Source organism: Lactuca sativa, chromosome 1, assembly GCF_002870075.4.
Source record: "Lactuca sativa cultivar Salinas chromosome 1, Lsat_Salinas_v11, whole genome shotgun sequence".
Taxonomy (NCBI): Eukaryota; Viridiplantae; Streptophyta; class Magnoliopsida; order Asterales; family Asteraceae; genus Lactuca; species Lactuca sativa.
The window spans coordinates 194,883,137-194,906,481 of record NC_056623.2 but is presented as its reverse complement, the minus strand read 5'-3'; positions in this window follow the sequence as shown (position 1 = coordinate 194,906,481).

Here is a 23,345-nt window from a genome sequence, read left to right as displayed (position 1 = left end):
GTGTCATTATTTGATCAAATTGTACACATTGAATTAGCCTTGAAATATTTCTGTTTTCAGCCCCTCATTATTTGTAAAATTTACATTTTCAACCCTTTTATTGTAATATTTCCCGGTTTGGTCCTTAAACTATTTTTCTTGACATTTTAACACCAAAAATTATTGAAATTAATATTTTCCAGCATATTTTTCATAGAAAACAGTTTAAGTCCCTGAAAATGCAGTTTTTCTCGGTTTTAGCCCTTCTTTTCGCAATTTTGACAATTTTGGCCCAAATTGGAAAATTTTTGCAACTTTGGTCCTTTTTAAATTTAAAAAGCATTTTAAACCTTTGAAAAGGATTTGGGACACTTATAGTCCACTGTTTTACAGAAATTCACAGTTTTGGCCCTTCAAAACAGAAAAATTCGCATAATGGGCCTCCTTGGGCCGAAATTTTCATATTTAGCCCAATAAGCTTGAAATTTATGTTTTTAATCCTCTAATTGAATATAATTCCAGAAATAGTTTTATGGAAACTGTTTTGGCACATTTCAACCATCAGAATCTGTGAAGTGTCAATTTGGGCCCTTAATTTTGTATTTTTCACATTTTTGGCCCAAAATGGGTGTTTTTAGCTTAAAGAAAATTGTTGCTAACCACTTAGCTATTTTTCTTGTATCACTTTATATGTAGAGATATATTTGAAGCTAAAATCATAAAACATAAGTTATATCTCGGTTTTGAGGGGTTTAATGGCTAGATCCATCATTAAAACACATATAAGCATACATATAAGCATGGAAATCATACAAGGCATACAAACACATATAGATCTACACTTTCACTTGTATTCCCCCCCCCCCCCCACAAAACTCATAAAAACAGAAAATAGGGGTATGAATCTCACCTTGGGGTGTTGATTCGGTTTTTGGAAGAAAAGATGGAAGAAAAATGAAGTGTTTTTGGCCTTGGCTCCCTTTGATGAAGATCTTGAGTTTTGAGATGGTTCTAGGGTGTAAGATCACGATTTTTGCATGGGTTAGGAAAGGATTTTGATAACAAAAGAATTTAAACCATAGATCTATGCATGATCTTACCTTAGATGAAGAATTTTGTGGAAGAACCTTCTTGAATGCTTCCAAATTTTCGAGATTTTGGATGGAGGGGGGAGAGATGTTCTTGAGTGATCTAGAGAGTGTTTGAGAGATTTTTGGTGGGTGTAAGTGTATATGGCCGAGAGTGAGAGAGGAGAGAAGAAGAAATGACTTTTGAAGTGATATGCATGGAGATATGGACTAAGGTGCATGGAAACATGTTGGGTAATAATGAGGTGGCAAGCAAATAGTCAACTCTTCCATTTCTCTTTGGGTGTGGGCCTTGGGCCGAGAATTTGAAAAAAAAAAGATTTTTGGGCCTTTTGGCCCTTTAAGCCCAATATTTGAGTTAGTTAGAGTGTGTTTTATGCTTAAGGGAACATAGTAGGATTTTTATGTTTTTCTTGAACTAGTTTAGGTTATTCATGTATCAAGGCTTTTAATTTATTTAATTCTAGGCCCAATATGGCCCAAAATGTTAAAATAAATAAATGTGGGTCCAATTAGAGTCCAATTAGGGTTCTAAGCCCATGATAGTCTAATTGGAAGCTTATTGGCCCATTTGGATCCAATCAGGAAGTTCTAGTCTAAAATAGACTTAACAAGACTTCTAGGGTTGTCCAATTGTTTGATGACTATTTGTAGTCCTAGCATGTTGTATTTGATTGAAGTTTTTGATTCACATTAACTTGAATGTATAGATTACATGGCTCAAAATTTACAGTTGTGACAATAAATCACATAGAAATAATGTAGTGTATCACATCATATAAATAGCATACAAAATACTCTGTCACTTAACTCTAATTACCACTCTAGGTAAAGTATAGTGAGAAGACTCACCTCGGATGAAGAACAGCTCCTATAATCACTGCTGCTACGCACCAGACTCTAACTGTGTGCCAAACCCACAATAATCTCAATTAGGAGCTAAGTCCAACCTCTCACTTATTGGGTCTAAAGATAGACCACCATATAGTCCATTAATGCCCTAATCCTATTGGGCCCACCAAAGCCCAATAATAAATGGGTCGTCACAAGGCCCAATTCCTAACCAAAAAGGCAAGTCCAAACCAAAGGTCCAAAGCACATATATACACTTCTCTAGTCCAAGACTCTATTACATGAGGTCCAAACTCCTGGCCCAACACAATTCTTAGCCCAAAAACCCCCAGAAGGAGTTATGCGAGGCGTACCCCCTGGTACGCTCAGTGTACCCAAACATTCAAGAAATTTATCGGGGACCTCAACCTAGTACGCGGGGCGTACTGGAATTACGCGGCGTGTACCCTCAGACTTGCTTAATCCATTTTCTAGGTCTTAACCCGTTAAGACCTTAGCTCAACTCTTGGATCTGGACTTCCTAACATCTCTTACTCCATAAACTTAACAACTTTAAGCCTTTGCATGGCTGATAAGGTCACAACACATAAAAACTCTTACTTTCTTAACCCAAAATGCCCATAACTCATGCATGGGTAGATTCACACAATCAAGGCCTTATTTTTATTGTTCTCCACCACTAGAAACACTTAAAAGGACAAGTTATTCAGCTCTGGAGTACATCAACTCATAAAGCCTCAAGCTTGGGACCAAAAACCCTAAAATGGACCCTAATAAACAAAAAGAGAGGGAAAACTTGGAGCTTTATACCTTCAAATGGTGCTCTAGCCCCAAGAAAGCTCATATCCACATCCGGTTCTTCAACTTCACTCCCTTCGATGCTCCTTCTTAACTCCCAAAAGCCCATAAGAACACAAACAAGCTCATCATGGCCACTCAAAAGCTCAAGAACGTATATTAGGGTTTGAGAGGGTTTATTAACTGAGGAATATGGCTAGAAATGAGACCATCTCTTTCTTTATATAGGGGCACTTCATTTAATTAGGGTTTCCTTCTGTGCCTAGTACGCCCAGCATACTAAGTGGATTTTCTTAAGAAACATGCGTATATGTACGCTAAGCGTACGCATACGTACGCCCAGCGTACTTCGCTGCCAAAAACCTCACTTAGGGACTTATCTTGCCAACTCTACCAAACTTCCATAGCATCTTCGAAATGACTTGAATATCAAAAATCCTCATACCTACAGAAAGGTAATGAGATGCCCTATGCTTCTAGCAACTCGCCTCCACCCGAGACCTCCTAGCCCCCGACTTGTGGCCCATGAACCCTAATCATGGATAATCCGAAACCGGATGTTACACGAAGGCACCAATACCGTCCCATTATTCAAATATGTAGAAGGCTAGCAGTTGTGTGTTATATATATTTGTTATTATATGATCGGGTTAAAATATACGCCAGGGCGGGGTGCATTATTTCATGTTCGGGTTGAAATATACCCCAGGGCAGGGCCCATGATGGCATGTTCGGGTTGAAATATACCCCGAGGCGGGGCCCATGATGGCATGTTCGGGTTGAAATATACCCCAGGGTGGGGCCCATTATGGCATGTTTAGGCTGAAATATACCCTAAGGCGGGGCCCACTATCATATGATCGTGTTGAAATATACCCTAAGGCGAGGCCCGAGGGCGGGGCCCATACTTGCTTATTGGATTAGAATATATTCTAGGGCTAGGCCTAGTTGTAAGTTTGGTATGTGGTACTTTGGGGAACTCACTAAGCTTTGTGCTTACAATTTATTTTTATGGTGTTAGGTACTTCCAGTTCAAAAGGGAAAGACCCGGCTTGATCGCAGCGCATACACCCATGTTTTCCGCAACTTTGTGATTTTGGGATTGTACTCTGGTAACTGTTTTATTAAGAAATACTTTTAAATGTTTGTTTAAAAGATAAATGGGTGTTTTGATTATGTTAAAAATAAAATTTTTTTACCTTGAAATTTTGGGATGTTACAAGTTGGTATCAGAGCCAGGGCATGGCCCGATATGTTCGATGAGGATGTCGAAATCTATAACAGGGGGTGAAGGTGGGTTGCACTTGATCTCATATCAGTGGGGAAGGAAAACAAAGCATTTCCTTATAAGGGTTATGGATACCTTGCCTATAACAGCGCGTTATAAAGTCGTGAGGGCGATATATCCCTTAAGAACTTTGTTGTTAAGTGTGCCCGGGCGAGAGCAAATCAGGGATGGGTGACCCCCTGGGAATTTTTTGTGTCGGGAGCCCAAAGCGCATAATATTCTGATACGTGCAGGAGGGGGATGTTACAACGTCACGTCGTGACCATCCTTTTGTCAAGTCGTGAGGATGAAATGAAAAAAAATAACGATTATGGGCACCGACATGTCGCGACACATCCTATGTCATGTCATGACTTCTGGTCAGAAGGCTAAAATCTTCATTAAGTGCTTAATCTCTTCATAACAAGGCCCATAACCTCAGATCTAGATCCTAAATAGCCTCATAATGGATAAAGTTGCTAACTTTATCCGTTAGGATGGTCCAAACAACAAAAATTTAGTCTTTAAATTTCAAAGGGACCAAGAATGCATCTTTATCAACTAAATCCATTATGTCCAAGACTCAAATCTTCATATTTGAATCAACATGATCTTTATATGGATACAACTCTATCCATAATATTGTCTCAAGCATTCAAGATCTAAACTTTAATACACCAAAACGACCTAAATGACCAAGATAACTTGCATGGATGAAAGGGAAGGCAAAAGATCAAAACATTCCTAGTCCATGCGGACTGTAACATCCCGATATTAAGGTATTTCCATTTTTAACCCCAAAGTATGAGAATTTCTGCAAACAGGAAAAAATGACATTTTTTGATTTTTTTGGGAGGGCGGGGTGCATAGGTATACTGGGTGTACTAGGGTTTTTAACTGTTTGATGGGCGTATATCTGGTACGTCGGGCGTACGTGGCCAGGGTGCAAACCCTAATTTTTAGGGTTTGGATCCTATTTAAACATCCTTAACCCCCCAATTATTCTTCCTTCATCAGCCTCCAGTCTCATTTCGACCCTCCTTGCAAAGCCTAATTATTTTAAGAGCATTTGTGATTCTTTGAGTGTGTTTTGGTGAGTTTTAAGGAAGGAAGAAGAAGAGAAAGTCATCTTGGAGAAGTGGAACTCTTTGGATCCAGAATAGCAACATCATTTGACACCATTTGGAGGTATAAAGCTCTACACTTGATGAAACATTGATTAGATCTTGTTTATCCATCAAAATGTGTTCTTTTGGTCCTATAAGCATGGTATTATGAGCATGGATAACTCTAGTCTATATAGGCTGTCCTTTTAGACATTTTGGAGCATCTAGAAGCATAAAAATGTAATCTTGATTGTTAGTTTCCTTCCATGCATGAGTTACAAGGTCTTGATGGGTTAAGTAGTTAGGATTTTTGTTATTAGGCATTTGTTGGCCATATAAGACCATAAACTTGGAAAATTTATGGTTAAGAACGTTAGTTTAGGTATAGATCTGGATTATGGGCAAAAGAGCTTAAGGATTAAGCTCTTAACAATAAAAAAGAGGACTCAGCCGCATACGATGGGTGTAACCTAGGTACGGTGGGCGTACTGAGTTACTCATCATGTTTTGGTCAAGCCCTATGTACGCCATGCGTACCAGCTGAGTATGTTGGACGTACTTAGTTATGTTGACCAAATTTGACTTTTGACTTTTTGACTTTGACCAGGATTTGACCAAGTTTGACCTAAGCATATTTTGGGTATTTTGAATTGTAATTGAGATTGGTCACTTTTAAACGAATATGTAACAGATAGAGCTGAGATTCGGAGCAAATACCTATTCAGCTATTTGTTCTGACTGATAGGTGAGTTTTCCTCACTGTACTTGTAGGTCGAAGGCACCAACGCCGACCCACTAGGCTATATATCTGGTATATAGGATGATGTTATGCTAGTTATATGATAAATTAGTAGATCTGTTTGATTATCTGTATTTGTTGAATATGTGTTATGTTTATCTTTTGTATATGTCAACATATTATCGTTGGGTTGAGGTGGTCCTGCTTTGTGCTAAAGGCCAAGATACCCTAGATGGTCCGGATAGGCTGTAGACCCTGTGACATGGTCCAGTCAGGTCGAAAGGCTCAGAAAGCGGTCTAAATAGGTTGTTGGCCCTACGAGGTGGTCCAGTCAGGCCGAAGGCTCGGAGAGCGGTCCAAATAGCCTGTAGACCCTGCCAAGCGGTCCAGTTAGGATGAAGGCTCATATTTGCATGATATTTTTTGTTATGTTGTGTGATGATACTTTTAGGGAACTCACTAAGCTTTGGCTTACGGTTTCAGTTTATTGTTTCAGGTACTTCATAGGATCATGGGAAAGCGAAGGCATGATCATGAACATCTTCCAATTTTTATGATATTGGATCTTGGGTTACTCTGATTATGATTATAATTTTGAAAAAATGGTTTTTGTAAAGACTTTTTGGTTAAAATGGGTTGTTTTTGAAAAAATTAAATTTCTATGGGTTTTGGGATGTAACAAGTTGGTATTAAAGCCTTGGTTTGAGAGAATTGGATGAATATTCATGTGTACCCCAAGTTAACCACACTGTTGTTTGATATGACGTGTATGGTAGAACTGCATGCTAGTGGTAGGCTAGAGATCTTCTAGAAATGCATGATAGATTTGCCTATTCTATGATGCCTAATAGCCTAGAAGTGCTTCTTGTTTGAAATTGACATCATTACTGTAATTGCTTAGTGTATGCATCATAGTTGTACATAAACTAAGATTTTATAGCCTGAGAATGTTTGGTTTAGCCTTATTTCCTGTTCTTGTCTGATTTCGGGCTTATGGTAGAATCAATTATTCGACCGTCTATGGGATCCAACGTTATATATGATTAGCATGCACGAGTGGCTTCGGGGTTAGTGGAAATTTCATAGGTGAGTAGGTATGGGAACAATCGACCAAGTAAGTACTGATTAGCCACTCTCTAGGGACTTAGGATAGAATGTATGTGTATCTTAATTTTTGTATATGTTTTGGGCTATTTTGATGATCTTTGAGACAAATACGGGTAGGTGTGGAAGGTAGTATGGTCCCGTACTATTGAAAGCACATGAACCATATGCGTAGCAAGGAAGTCATAAACGCCAAGGGTTTCAATTGTATGGATTGATTTTATGGTATGCTTGTGTTTATGAATATGCTAGGTACCTTCTTAATGAATTCCTTGCCGGCTCTTATGCTTTTCGACTCGGGTGCGAGTCGGTTCTTTGTATCCCAGTCTTTTAGTAGGGGTTATGATATGACTCTTGGAGAGTTGGATTGTCCGTTGGAGGTTTCTATCGCCAACGAACATGGGGTTTCTGCATCGAGAGTTTACCAGGATTGTGTCTTGGAGATTTTTACAGTGCCTTTATCCGATTAATTTGATTTTTATCCCCATAGGGGATGTATGTGTGATAGTAAGGATGGATTGACTGAGCAAGTTTGGGGATATGATTGACTACGAGGGTCAGCGGGTGGTAGTTCGAATCCCAAGTGGGGGAAAGTTAGTTATTTATGGAGAGGGTACCAGCATTGGGTCAGCCTTTTGTTCTACTTCCAAGGCTCGACAATATATTCTACATGGTTGTATGGGCTATCTTGCGTATGTGGTTGATTTTTGGGCTGGGAAGCAGGATTCAGTTTCAGATGTGCCTGTTATTAGAGAGTTTGTTGATATGTCCCCAAAGGAGTTACCAGGTGTGCCTCCTGAGAGGCATGTTGAGTTCAGGATTGATTTGGTTCCGGGTACGGCTCTGATTACCAAGGCAATGTACCGTTCAGCACCACCTGAGATGCAAGAGTTGTCCTCTCAGCTTCAGGAGCCATTGGGCAAGCAATTTATTAGATCGAGTAGTTCGACGTGGGGAGCACCGATCTTGTTTTTCAAGAAGAAGGATGGTTCAAATTGGATGGGCATTGATTACCGGGAGTTGAACAAGTTGACAGTGAAGAACTGCTACCCTCTTCCATGGGTTGATGACCTCTTTGATCAGTTGTAGGGTGCATCTTGGTTCTCCAAGATCGATTTGAGGCTGGGGTATCATCATATGAGGGTTAAAGAGGAGGACGTGGAGAAGACCGCTTTTCAGACTCGTTAAGGTTATTACGAGTTCGTGGTGATGCCATTTGTGCTCACCAATGTGCCTACGGCATTTATGGATTTGATAAATTGGGTATGCAATTCGATACTTGATCGATAGGTTATTGTTTTCATTGATGATATCTTGGTGTATTTAACGACCATGTAGCAACATAAGGAGCACCTTCGAGAGCTTCTGGGAGTTTTGAGGCGAGAACGACTATATGCCAAGTTCTCAAAGTGTGAGTTTTGGTTATGAAAGGTCTAGTTCTTAGGGAATCTCTTCAACCAGAATAGGATTTTGGTCAATCCGGCCAAGATTGAGGTCGTGATGCAGTGGGAGGTTCCAAATTCTCCTTCGAAGATCATGTGTTTCTTAGGGTTAGCAGGGTATTATCAGAGATTTATTCAGGACTTCTCCCAGATTACGGTACCCATCACTCTTCTAACGAGGAAAGGCATGGATTTCCGTTGGGGGATTGAGAAGCAGGCTGCGTTCGAGACACTGATACATAAGTTGTGTGAGGCCTTAATGTTGACCCTCCCAGAAGGTGTTGAGGATTTTGTCATGTATTGTGATGCATCCATCACTGGTTTGGGAGCGGTGCTTATGCAGCGTGGGAGAGTCATTATGTATGCTTCTAGGCAACCAAAGTCGCTTGAGGGTCAGTATCCATTATTTAGAGTTGGGGGCGTTGGTTTTGCTATAAAGATTTGGCGAGATTATCTGTATGGGGTTCGGTGTACCATCTACACGGACCACAAGAGTTTGAGGTATCTCATGGATCAGCCAAATCTAGACATGAGGAATCGTAGTTGGCTTAACGTGGTAAATGATTATGACTGCGAGATTCTGTATCACCCAGGGAAAGTGAATGTGGTCGTTGATGCTTTGATCCGGAATACGGCTAGTTCTGCTTTTGAGAGCCGATGTATGATGATTTTGATTGACTTTTCTTTGTTAGATTTGATTAGGGAAGCTCATACTGAGGGAGTCAAGAAGAAGAACTGGAAATAGGAGAGAATGAGGGGTGAGATTGATAAGTTTGCTACTGACAGTCGTGGACTATTGACTTGGTATGGATGGGTTTGGGTGCTAGATTTTGGTGGGATCACGCAGACTATGCTAGGAGAGGCGCACGAGTTATGGTTTTCGATACACCCTAGAGCCACCAAGATGTATCGGGATTTGAGACTTAGTTATTGGTGGTCGTGCATGAAGAGAGAGATAGCTTGGTATGTTGAGAGGTGCTTGACTTATCGAATGGTCAAGGCCGAGCACCAGAGACTGCATGGCAAGCTGCAACCAGTGGAGGTTCGCATGTGGAAATGAGAACATATTACTATGGATTTAATGACCAAGTTACCTTGGATGGTGAAAGGATTCTATGTAATATGGGTAATAGTAGACTGTCTGACCAAGAGCACCAACTTTCTAGGCATTTGAGAGAGCTCTTCGGCCGAGAAATTGGCCGACTTATATGTATGTGGGATTGTTGCTCGACATGACATTCCGGTCTCTATTTTATCCAATCGAGATGTTCGGTTCACATCTCGTTTTCGGTAGAAGTTCCATGAAGAACTAGGTACAAGGTTGCATGTTAGTACTGCTTATCATCTACAGACGGACAGTTAGAGTGAGTAGACCATTCAGACACTTGAGGACATGTTAAGAGCTTGTGTCATAGATTTTGGTGGGAGTTGGGACTCCTACGTTCCCTTAGTTGAGTTTTCTTACAACAACAACTATCACTCTAGTATTGGTGCGCTGACATTCGAGCTCCTCTATGGGAGGAAGTGTCGTACCCCATTCTTTTGGGGCAAGATTGGTCATAGAGTCATGGGAATAACTAAGGTAGCCCTTCAGATGACAGAGCTTATTCAGTAGATTAGGCAGAGACTACAAACATCTCAGAGTCGGCAGAAGAGTTATCCTGAAAAGCGTCGATTTGATTTGAAGTTGCAAGTCGGCGATATGGTTTTGCAGAAGGTATCACCCTGGAAGGGTGTAATATGCTTCAGGAAGAGGGGCAAGTTGGGGCCCCAGTATATTGGGCCATTTCGGGTGATTGCCAGGGTTGGCAAGGTAGTTTACAGGTTGGATTTTCCTGAGGAGCTCAGTCAGATTCACATCACCTTCCATGTATCTCAGCTTCAAAAGTGTGTGGCTAATGATTGAGTGGTTGTTCCTTTGGAGGATATTCAAGTTGTGACCGCCTGGATTATATGCAGAGACCCGTGGAAATTTTGGATCAAAAGACGAAGGCTTTGTGCAACAAGGTGGTGTCTTTGGTCAAGGTTCATTGACAGCATAACAAGGGTTCCGAATGGACATGGGGACCTGAGTTAGAGATGCGGTGGCATTACCCAGAGTTGTTCACAGCAGCGGACTCAAGGATGAAGTCTAGTTCAAGTGGGGGAGAATTGTAATATCCCGATATTGCGGTATTTCCATTTTAACCCCTGAGTATGAGAATTTTGGCAAATTGGACCAAATGGCATTTTTGTATTTTTTTTGGGGGCTGCATGGGTACGTTGGGCGTACTAGGGTTTTTAAGTGTACGTTGGGTGTACGTGGCCAGGTTGTAAACCCTAATATTAGGGTTTGACCCTATTTAAACATCCTTAACCCACCAATTCTTCTTCCTCCATCAGCCTCCATTCCCATTTCGACCCTCATTGCAAACCCTAATCATTTTAAGATCATTTGTAAGCCTTTGAGTGTGTTATGGTGATTCTGAAGGAAGGAGGAAGAAGATAAGGTCATCTTGGAGAAGTGTAACTCATTGGATCCAGAATAGAAACATCATTTGAAGGTATAAAGCCCTGAACTTGATGAAGCATTGATTAGATCTTGTTTAACCATCAAAAGTGTGTTCTTTTGGTCCCATAAGCTTAGGATTATGGGTATGGATTACTCTAGTCTGTATAAGTTGTCCTTTTAGACATTTTGGAGCACTAGAAGCATAAAAAATGTTATCTTGATTGTTAGTTTCCTTCCATGCATGGGTTACAAGATTTTAATGGGTTAAGTAGTTAGGCTTTTTGTTATTAGGCATTTGTTGGCCATACAAGACCATAAAGGTGGAAACTTTATGGTTAAGGATGTTAGTTTAGGTCTAGATCTAGATTATGGGCAAAAGAGCTTAAAGATTAAGATCTTAAGAAGAAGAAAAGGACTCAGCCGCGTATGCTCGGTGTAACTTAGGTACGGTGGGTGTACTGAGTTAACTCATTGTGTTTTGGTCAAGCCCCGTGTACGCCATGCGTACTAGCTGAGTATGTTGGGCGTACTCAGCTCTGTTGACCAAGTTTGACTTTTTTACTTTTTGACTTTGACTAGGATTTGACCAAGTTTGACCTAAGGGTATTTTGAATTGTAATTGGGATTGGTCACTATCTGATGAATAGGCGATGAGTAGAGCCAAGATTTGGAGCAGAGAGCTATTCAATTATTTGCTCAGACTGAGAGGTTACTTGTGGGTCGAAGGCATCAACATCGGCCCACTAGGTTATTTTTTTCTGGTATATAAGATGATGTTATGCTAGTTATATGATAAATTAGTAGATCTGTATGATTATCTATATTTGCTGGATATGTGTTATATTTATCTATTGTATATGTCGACATATTGTTGTTGGGTTGAGGCGGTCTTGCTTTGTGCTGAAGCCCAAGATACCCGAGGCGGTCCGGATAGGCTATAGGCTCTACGAGGCGGTCTAATCAGGCCGAAGGCCCGAAGAGTGGTCCGGATAGGTTGTAGGTCTTGTGTGGCGGTCTAGTCGGGCGGAAGGCTCGGAGAGTGGTCTAGATAGACTATAGGCCCTGTGAAGGGGTCCAGTCAAGCTGAAGGATCATATTTGCATGCTATTGTTTGTGATGTTGTGTGATGATACTTTGGGGGAACTCACTAAGATTTGTATTATGATTTCAATTTATTGTTTCAGGTACTTTAGAGGATCATGGGAAAGCGATTGAGCGATCGTGCACATCTTCCTATTTTTATGATATTGGATCTTGGGATACTCTGATTATGATTATACTTTTGAAACATTAGTTTTTGTTAACACTTTATGGTTAAAATGGGTTGTTTTTGAAAATTTCAAATTTCTACGACTTTTGGGATGTAACAAGGTCCAATAAAATATTCTAAACTAATAAAAATGTGTTGGAGTCTGGATTTGAAACATACAAGGTTCTTGGGACTTAGTAGTGTAATAAAGTTGCAAACTTTATTCTCAACTCTCATTCAAAACTCATTAAAATGGACCAAAACACAAAATATACTTAAATCCAAGATGAATATGCCATAAATCTTGGAACTTTATAACTTACAATGGTCTAGAAGGTAGATGAAAGTTGGGATCTTCAACTGCCAAGCTTCAAGGATCAATCTTATATGAAAACATTGCTCCAAAATCACCAAAAATGGACCAGAGAGGAAATGGGAGGCTTAAATCTTGAAAATGGAGGCTAGGGTTTCTCCCAAGAGGTTCTAGATATGATGAAGGCTAAGAAAATACCCTAACACATGAATCCTTACCTTTAAATACCTTGAAAACCCTAAAAATTTCGTAGCCTTGGGGCTGCACAGTTCTCATGATGTGAGAATTATTTCTCACCTCGTGAGAACGGGTTTTCACCCAATTTCACTCCAACTTCAAATAGTCATAACTTCTTTGGTTCAATTCCGTTTTCAGTGATGTTTATATCCACAGAAAGGTATTGATGAGCCCATACTTCTATCTAGTTAATTTTGGCTTAACACATGTCGAACCAAAAACCATAATTCATGAAAGAAGTTTAAAACATCACTTTTCCTATTTTACCCCTTTAACTCCAAGACACAAACCAAGGCTTTAATCACTTATCCAACAGTGTCATCATCCAATAAGGTCTAAAACCGATTCTCTTAAAGCCCAATGTAATATCTGTATTCCTGGAGGTATTTAATTGAAGGTATTTTTGGATGTTTAGGCGGGACCACGTCATGGTGAAGGCATCCCACAACATGGAAAAGGTTGATGTATCACGGGTTTTAAATGACCACCACGATGTGAGAGCCTATAACTACGATGTGGTGGCGTTTACATGAGAAACCCTAATCTTTGGGTTTTGCCCCTGTTTAAGGGAATGTGATGTGTAACATTCCGTTAAAAATAAATAAAAATAATAATAATAATAATAATAATAATAATAATAATAATAATAATAATAAAATAAATATATAAATATTAATCCATAAAACCCCGAGATGTATTTTATTTTAGCCTTAAATCCATAATAATTTATCTGTGTTAGCCATAGGAGTTAAAAGTTATATTTTCTAGATGTTGAGGGTTAAATGGTAACATATGAACTTGTATCGAATAGAATTCTTGAGGCTAGGGGTTGTTTGGTAATTAATGGGCTTATTCTGAAAATGTTTGTGGCTGGAGTGACTGAAAGTGTCAAAAAAGGTTTATGTTTGGAGTTGGAGACGGGGACTTAAACCCGTCACTCTCCTTGCCTCCCATTCACCCAAAAACCCTAACCCTAATACACATATTCAACAACCACCATATTCCAGCCGCCACTACCTCCTCCGTCGAGGTCGATACCACCGCCGTAGCTATCGACGTAAGTGGAGACCGAAGAGTCAACATCGTGACTGTGGGGTTGGTCAGAAGAAGCAAAGTTGTGGTTGCCATTGTTGCTATTCCCCGGTTGGGGTCGCAACCTTTTTTTCTTCTCCGTTCTTCTATTGTGATGTCGTCACCTGACCATCGCCGCTTCACCCGTTGGCGATGCATACAAGACCGTGAGACGACGTAGCGTCATTCGAAGACTGGAGTGTTTGTTGTTGCTGTTGTTCTCGGCTAGAGGTCGTGCGTACCAAACTTTTCACCGTCTCTTCTCCATTGCCGTCCTTCTCCCTTCGTTTTCGCTCAAGCCCGCTGCTAGCCGCCACCTGCCACCACGAAGTGGTTGATATGGGTGTGTTGTTTAGTTTAGATCGGCGAGTGGGTTCATGTTTCAGTAGTGAGGTGTGTGTGGGTGTGTTTTGTGGCCGGAAAACATGAAGAACCACCATGGCATCCAACCATGGTGACTGTCGCCCTTGTTTCTCTTTCTGCCACCACCAGCCACCGTATGTGGTTGTTGGGTCAAAAATATGGTTTATACTTTGCTTTTCTAAGCATTTATTGTTTTTGTTTTCTGGGCCAAAAATTGTATAGGATTAATTGTAGTTTGGACCGAGCATTGGATTATTTGTATTTTGGGCTTGGCCTTAGGTCCATATATATATATATATATATATATATATATATATATATATATATATATATATATATATATATATATATATATATATATAGGGTGAGGAGTGCATGTGAGGGTAAGAACCAAGGATCTTAAGTGTGTGTATTCTAAGGTGTGAGAGAAACTAGAGAGAAGAGTGTGTGTATAATAGGCATAAATTTTTCCCGTGCCTCGGATATTGGTTGTCTGAGTGTTGACCTACATCCCTATGATGTAGTCCGGGTATTCAAGGTAGGAGTATGAGTATCGGAAAAGCCATAAGATGGGAGTCGTTCCTACTAGGTTACCTTTATACTAGGAAAGGTTCACTCTCCGGCTTGGAAAGATCTGAGAACAGTTCGGAACGAAGACCACGGGAAGAAAGGCTCATGAAGACTTATGGCTAAACACTCTCAATAGAGGTGTGGGGATCCGCTCTAATCGTATTACTTGCAACGGGAAAAGGCGATTTACCTAACACATGGCGTGAGTAGTGTGATCACTAACTCACTAAATTATATTATTTTATGGGTGTATTAGCGCGACTATAACGAGGAAAAAACACTTCTCAGGTTCCATGCACTGGCTCCCTCTGTCTACCTCGTATCTTTGACTGGGACTGGCGTTGGTTTCCTTCGGGTAGTTACCTAGGGTTCTCTTCTCCTATAGACATATTGAATTTCTACTCCGGCTTACTTCCGATTCTGACTCTGGGTGTCATCACTTCATGATGGATGACTGGAATCTCGGAAGTTTAGGCAAATTTTCCACCATGTCCCTAAAAAGGTATAGGCACTTGGTGATTTCAATAGTCTCGATCTAGTTCATTTATTTCCGAACTGGAAATCTTCTCAATGAACCTCTTCTAGGTCTGAATCAACTCTTCTGCCGAGTACTGAAGTGGATAGGGTTTTCTACATGGTTCGTGCGAGAATGGAAATGTCTAAAGAATCCTAAGAGATTATTAGTATTTCACTGGGTGATCCATATTGAGTCCTACTACAATTACATAGGGTACACAAATCATATATAACTTAGATCCGATAGGCCTTCGAATATGTGCTACTACTCTATATCCACATCCCAACGAGGAAAAGGAAGTAGAGCGAAACCACACATTCTTAGTCTATGGGATCCTTATTATATATAACCTTGGGAGTATACCCTCTGTAATTGTAGGTATATCAATAAGGATCTTTTTAGTTCTTCACACAAGGTTATCTATGGATCCTAAAATACCCCTATGGTATTTTAAATTTCTTGTTTGTTTCTTAACTTCTGAATATGATTCTGGGATTAATGTGAGTCTTTTAGTATTCCAAAATACTCCCATAGTACTTTAAACTTTATGTTTGGCTCTAGCATTCCTAGTTGGTAATTTTCAAACCTGTCGCAACACCACCATCAATCCCAAGCACACGTTCATCGCATCTCGAATAAATGTAGTTGATCAGGTTACATTTATTCCAGCTTACAATTACATAACTGCTCAGATTTGACGGTAATGCTCGACATCCGAAGACTTTTATTCTTGTTCTTCTTGTGATACTTTGTTCGAGTGTTTAGATTCTGGATGTTCTTATACTTTGGTAAAATATGGTTATATTTTAAAGTATAATTCTTGGTCAGACTGTTTTATCCCTATGTATTTATAGGCTGTATATCTTTTATGAATTGATATACTTAGCTCACTATAAACAATGCTCTGATACCAATCTGTCACACCCCAAAACTGGAACGGCGGAAACATTCTAGGGTGGATGACGTCATGTCAAGTATCACAACATATGCAGTATAGTAATCAAAGTACAACAACCATTGCATTAATAGTAATAGTTTTACATTACATTTTACAGAGACATCAAAGTAATACAAAAACTATTATAGATGTAGCTCGGTTCTAGGTTGGCTTCACAAAAGCTCCCGGGTGACCTGTCTATTGCTGACCCGAGAATACAAGTTATTTTGAAAGCGAGTATCATCATTTTTATAAATGCTGGTGAGTTCATAAGTATTTAGTGTCATTTGTGTAAGTAAGCATTTTATTCAAAATAACTTTATAAAAAGTAGTAGTTTAGAATCTACGGTGTATTAGCGTCCTTTCCAGAAAATCCTATATTTTCTTAAAAGTAAAGCAGTCTTCTACCAAGACTCGACAGTGTTATGTTTCAAATAGAAATTTTCCTGAAATACTATCATTACCAAAATACAGTATTTGACTTTAAAGAAAGTAGGAGGATATCACTAGTAAAAATACTAGGGGAAAATAACATATGCCTCAGCAGAAAAATACTGCTGACTAAGGCAAAAGAAATCATAAACTCTAGGAGAGTATCAAAGGAATGATACGCCTGGCTCAGTCAAACAAAAGGAAACACAGACCCCAGATGGTATCAAATGAACGATACGGCTAGCAAGGTCTAAAACAAAGAAACACAGACCCCAGACAGTATCAAATGAATGATACAGCTAGCAAGCTCTAAAACAAAGAAACACATACCCCAGACAGTATCAAATGAACGATACAACTAGCAAGGTCTAAAATAAATGGAAATCCTAAGTGGGTTGTTTCAAGAATACAGTGTTAAATTCTCGTTACCTTAAGGCCATGAATTATAAGGTAAACATGGAGATACTCGTAACCATACTGATTGACACTAGAGTACTTGACGCCCTGCAAGCGTTGGAATAAATATGACATTTGTCACCCCTTGGCTTGGTAGGCCGTGGACTGTAGCTAGCAGTCAGGGTGCGGGAGTGTCAGTCCCGTATATATCTATACACAAAATGCCCGCTCTCCCTATAGGAGACTTTGGTTACCAACTTGATGACGGAGAGATCCGTGTCTTGAAGATGCATCTCGTATTCTGAATTCTATTAGAGGCGCTGGAGAAATGATATAGACTCGCGTATGAACTGACTCCTGTGGAATTATCGTACTAGAAAGAGTGAATAGAAACTCCTAACTATTCCTATAATAGTTACTAGTGTCTCTGATCTATGAATGATGAATGGAAGGATGCCCTTGCTACCCAAGGGAAATGAACTGGCCGATGTAAACCTTTATGTCTATACGTGTATACATGATATATAATTAATGTTTAAACAACCTTCGGACGGATATCCAATACCCACCAGACCACATCCCAACGAGGAAAAGGAAATAGGGCGAACTAGCCTTCCTAAGTCTTTTAAACATTATTTATATAACTATACAAGTACATGCATGCATTTAACGAAACAGAAGTATAGAAGTATAGAAGAAAACTTTGGTAAAACCTTTTGGAAAACCATTAAAAACAAGAATTTACAACTTGATATAGTTATGTAAAACAAGCTTTGAAAACCGTTCATAAACACGTTTATAATTTGATAACACAATATAAGTAAAGAAAACCTTTGTTTAAAACACTATTCTAACTGGTTTAGAAGTAAAACATACAACACGAGAGATAATTTGAGAAAAGATTTAAACAAGTAAAAACATTTTGGAAAACCATCTACAGTATTATACTTGGTAAAACAACTGAAAGTGTGATAAATCCTTGTGCATGCGGGTTATTAATCACGTATGATTGATATGATAACTGACATGATTTAACTTGTATTCCCCCCCATAAAAGCATGTAAAAACATTTAAAAGGTTATTTCAGGGGTATGAACTCACCTGACGTTGGCGTTTCGGAAGAATGGACGGTATAGGATGCTAAGTGTTAGGTGAGGACTTGACCACACACACGAATCCTATTTAACATGTAATGATGCATTTAAGTATCTAATTAGTCATTTAATAACTAATTAAGCAAGTAAGGATGTCTTACTACATAAAAACACTTTGCTACAAGTGCTAGAAGTATCAAGGGTTGCATAGAAGGTGTGTATGGACTCACATTGGAGTTTACTCTTCAAGTGAAGGCCCTTATGGGTGTTTACGGTTTCAAGACCATTCCCCCCATGAGTTTACGGCTGTAAACTCATGTTAGTGGTGTCATGGGATGTTTAAAGGTCTTATCTCACTCATAGAATCATGTTAGAGTCGAATCAAGGGCTAAGGAAGTAATTAGGGCTCAAAATGGACACAATAGGGAGTTTACGGTCCATGGGCCACTCCTTGAGGAGTTTACGGCCGTAAAAACATGATTTTACGGTAGTAAACTCATATTAGTCCATTTCTTTTGTTCTTTGGTGGTTCTAGGCTATGTAGGCAAGGTTCTAGTCACTTATATGAGCATAGGAAGGTGTTAAAGGCACTTAAACACCTTAGAAAGGTGTTTACGGTCTATGAAGGTGTTCTTGGGGAGTTTACTACCTTAAACACATGAGTTTACGGCAGTAAACTCATGTTAGTCCATGAATCATGTGTTTTGGTGCATCAAATGAAGGATTACAAGGCTCTAGGCACTCATGGAAGCTTTTGGAGGTGTTTGAGGGGTAGTTTAACACCCAAAAAGGTGTTTATGGTCCTTGAAGATGGGTTTAAGGTCTAAGGATGTTCTTAGACTGTAAACTCATGTTTACTCCCCATTTGTTACGATTTTGGTGTTCTAAGTCCTTTCATGCAAGCCTCTAAGTCATTGCTAAGCATTAGAAGTGGTTTGGAAGGGTTTTTGGGCACCAAAACCCTCTTTCAAGGTGTTTACGGTTTTGGGATGCTCCCAAGACCGTAAACTCTTGTTCTTGGGGTTTTTGGATGTTTAAGCCACAAATTTGCAAGCTAGATGAGATAAACAGCAAGCTAGGAAGGTTAACTTACCGATTTGAAGCTCGAAGGGGCGATTTTTTACTAAAACCCGATTTGTAGAGAGAGAAAGTAGAGAGAGAAAGTGTCTAAGGTGGGGAAAAGGGTGGGATGAAACCCACTTAACCCTTATATAGGGTGGAGTTTATGCCCTGGTTAGGGGTTCACCTAACACCAACCGCGAACGGGGTTTTTCACAATTGTTAAACACGGAAATTTTAAAATTAGACCGCCTTGTTTTCGGTTCGCTTGACGAATATTATTTAAAATATTCCAATGGGTTTAAATCCGGTCAAAAATATTTTTGGGATAAATTTGGCTAATTTTTGACGTGCTTAATTTCGACGTTAAAACTAACAGAAATTTTTGGGTTGTCACAGCAGAAGCCTCGCATCAGCGCTTCAACAAAAAGGGAAACTGATTTGAGGGTGCCCGGGATCGAACCCGGGACCTCTAGGTCTTTGCCACAGCGTGCCTTGCCAACTCGACCAACCGATCCTTTGTGACCTAACTTCGAATTTTTAAACTTAACCTCTCCCCGTTGCTTCCAAGTTTCGCAAATCTTACACTTTTAGCCCAAAATTGATTTTCTTTTAATATTAAATTCCTTTTTCAACCAAAAATTTTAGTTTTTAAATTTTGAATTTTATTTTTGATTTTTTTCTTAAAACTTTGACTTTGACTTTTAAAAATTTGACCTTTGACTTTAAGCTTTGACTTTCTCATTTTACTTTTAAATTTTCAAATTTAGCTTTTCGGTTTGACTTTTCAAGTTTGAATTTTTAAATTTGACTTTTAAGTTTGACTTTTGAGTTTGACTTTTTAAATTTGACTTTTAAGGTTGACTTTTGAGGTTTATAGCCAAAGGGCATTTTTAAATTTAAGTTTGACTTCTAGTTGTGCTTTTAATAGTTTTTGAAGTTTACGAGGGAATTGAAGACATGAAAGAGAGTCGTCAGGAGATGTTAAGACAAAATTTCAACATGTTCGATTATATCCCTGGAGATACCTTGGAAGCTCAGTTGCAACGATTTACCACACTCACTACTGAGATGAATATAGCTGGGATCTTCTTGACCAAATCCGAGATAAACAAAAAGCTGCTGAATGCATTTCCGAAATCGTGGGATATGGATGTAGCTGACATCAAGAAGACAAAAGATCTCAATCGTCTTAGTCTTGCTGATATAATTGAAGAACTTGACGCTTTGAATTGTCGAAAAACAATGAGTTCCGCAAACCTTCCGATCAATGAAGTTTCATGTTCTCAATCATGTGAAGTTTCATGTTCTCAATCATGTAAAGCTACGATTAAACTTCTTCGTGAACATAATGATTTATTACGTAGGGAAGTTGAGGACCTGAGATATGAAGGATATCAACTCAGGAAAAGGTTAGAAACCCATGAAGGCCCAGTTAGAATAAAAAACAAAGGATTTTAAGAGAATTCAGACAGAATACAATGAAAAATGTGAACTTTATGACTATATTAAGAGACAACTTGATGCTGTAACCGAAGAACTTGACGCTTTGAAAATTAAGTGTGGAAAAACAGATGTTAGTTTAAAAAATTATACTGCGTCAAGTAAGACAGTCGAGTCCTTATTTGAAACCCAATTAAAATTCAAAGATAATCAAAACAAGGGTTTAGGATATGATAATGTTCCTCCACCTTTCAATCATAACTACACATCCATCCCTATGACACAGGAAGAAATTGACAGGGAGGCACATCTTCAATATGGCAAACCAGCTGGATTTGTGTCAGGAGGTATTCAGGTTGAAAATACTAATGTTTCTACTTCATGTGCAGGTAAAGTAGCAGAAGATGAGAACAAGGAGAAAACCATTGAACAAACCAACATCTCCTTGAACTCTGAATCTGTTGCTTCGAACTCAACTGCTTCTGATCAACCTGCTGTTGAGAAATACAGGCCACCAATTCCAGTGAAACAAAGTGCTTCCTACAATTTTGCTTGTGGGAACAATAAGAAACAAGGAAAAGATAAGCTACCAGGGGCAGAAAGAAACAACTTCACAGTGAAGAAAAGACATGTTTTCACTGTGGAACATGTGGACACATTGCCAGAAATTGTCCAAATCGCGCATACGTTCCTTACTATTCACAAGGCTGGCAAAACGCGTCAAGTGGGAGATACTTCAAAAGAAACCCCTCGAGATCACGATCATACATTGACGACTGGAATGCCAAGAAGGCCAAGAATTCAACTCCCAAGGCCAAGTATCAAACACCAAAGGACAAAAATCAAAATCCCAAAGTCAAGAAGGGAATGTCGGCCAAGAAGCCAAATCCAAGAGATGCTCCCGTGAATTCAAAATCAAATTCATCTCAACGGCCGACATCAAGATCAAAAGCAAGTACCGAGGCACCCATCGGATCGAAAAAGAAATGGGTTAAACCCAACTACAAATGGGCACCAAAGGTTCAATCTCCCAAATCAACTAACGACTCTAATATTTCTACATCTTCTGTTTGTGATAAGTAGGACATGTCATGGGAGAGAGTATCGTGCAAGGATGGCAAAGGTCGACCCAGTTTCAAAATGGATTGGGTTCGAAAGACCAACTGATCCCGCTCTGTGTCGGAGCAGCTATGGAGGCATATCATCAGACTTCGGTTTGTTGGTAGTAGCTGTTCCAGGCACATGATAGGAGGCATCTCTCAACTGTACAACACTTAGAACATTATTTGAGAGTATGTGTCCTTTGCGGGAAAGGAAGAAAAGAAATGATCACACATGGGTTTAGTGCTTAATGACATGAAGAATTTTTGGATCTGTTCTGAGATTACGCGTGCTGTTCTCAGATCTTTTGGATGCAAAATTCAATCGGTGACTTACGGTTTGAGTTTTCTTCTTTATATTGCTGAGTTTTTCTTAAGCTGATTCGCTTTAAAAACAAAATTTTGTTTAAAGATAGTTTAAATTTGCGCATTTACTTTCGTTTCTCTCATATGCACAAATTTAGGGGGAGAAATAAAAACAAAACAAAAATTAGAAAATTTTAAAAAATCCAAAAACATTAGAAAATCAGACAATCAAAAAATATGTTGGTTATGAAATGTGCTTAAGGGAGATGTTTTGGGAAGTGATATTATCAAGTGATAACATGCAATCTAAGTCAGCATAGCATACCCAAAGTTGAAGGGTCTATGCTCTGGTTTGATGCGTCAGTAGGCACGAAAGATTCTAAATGGACATGACTAGTCAGAGTTGAACTTAAGGAATTTATAGACTTGACAATCTTAACCTAGTTAGATCCGTTTAGTCTGACAATACGCCGCTTGGATAGATTGAGCAGGGAGATATATATGGGAATCTACTCGTCACTTTAAATAAACCCATATCTGGAACCGTGGTTTAACTTTTCCTCGATGTGCGGATTCTGTCCTTAATTCCGGTATTGATGGGGCGACTAGTAAATTCCGATGAATTAGATCTGTAGAAAATTGTTTTCTTTCTCTATCTGTCTGTTAGTCGTATGTTACCTCCTCAGCGTGACTCAAAATCCGACCTAGACTATAACATATGCAACTCTATTTCTCTGCATATTATATGTATGAAACTCTTCTTATCTGTTAGCCATATGCTGTCGCCTTTGCGTGATTAACAATCCGAGCTGGTACACAGCATATGCAACCTTCTACTTCTCAATCCCTCTAAAAAACTATATTGATAATAATCTAAATCTATCTTCTCTCCTAATGATTGTCTGCTCACCTGATGTAAGGAGTATTCTGGAAGTCTTTCATTACTGGGGCATATTAGGAAGCGGGAAACATGTTCCAATACAATTAAAATTGAACACTCAAAGATTGTCTATAGATCTCGTTGCTTAATTTAGGTGGACAACAATATCCCTGGTCGTCGTCAGCTGAATGGTCCTTAAGATATAGTATCTAGGAACTTAGGATCAGATATAATATCTAGGAACTTAGGATCACTTTGTCTTACAATTATTAGTATGTCCTAAAATTGTCACAATTTTTCGTGTTTAAGTGGACCACAATACCGACGATCGACCAGACAAAGATGTGATATGAAAGGTACCGACAAGTGGATTAAGGCTGTCTAAAAACTTTGATCCCAAATCACTCTTAAAGTTAGATATCATTTTTATTTTTGTTAAATTTGTTCATAGTTTTCTTCTAATTTAAATATCAGGGGAGAATTAAAAATTTTAAAAACCAAACAAAAATCAG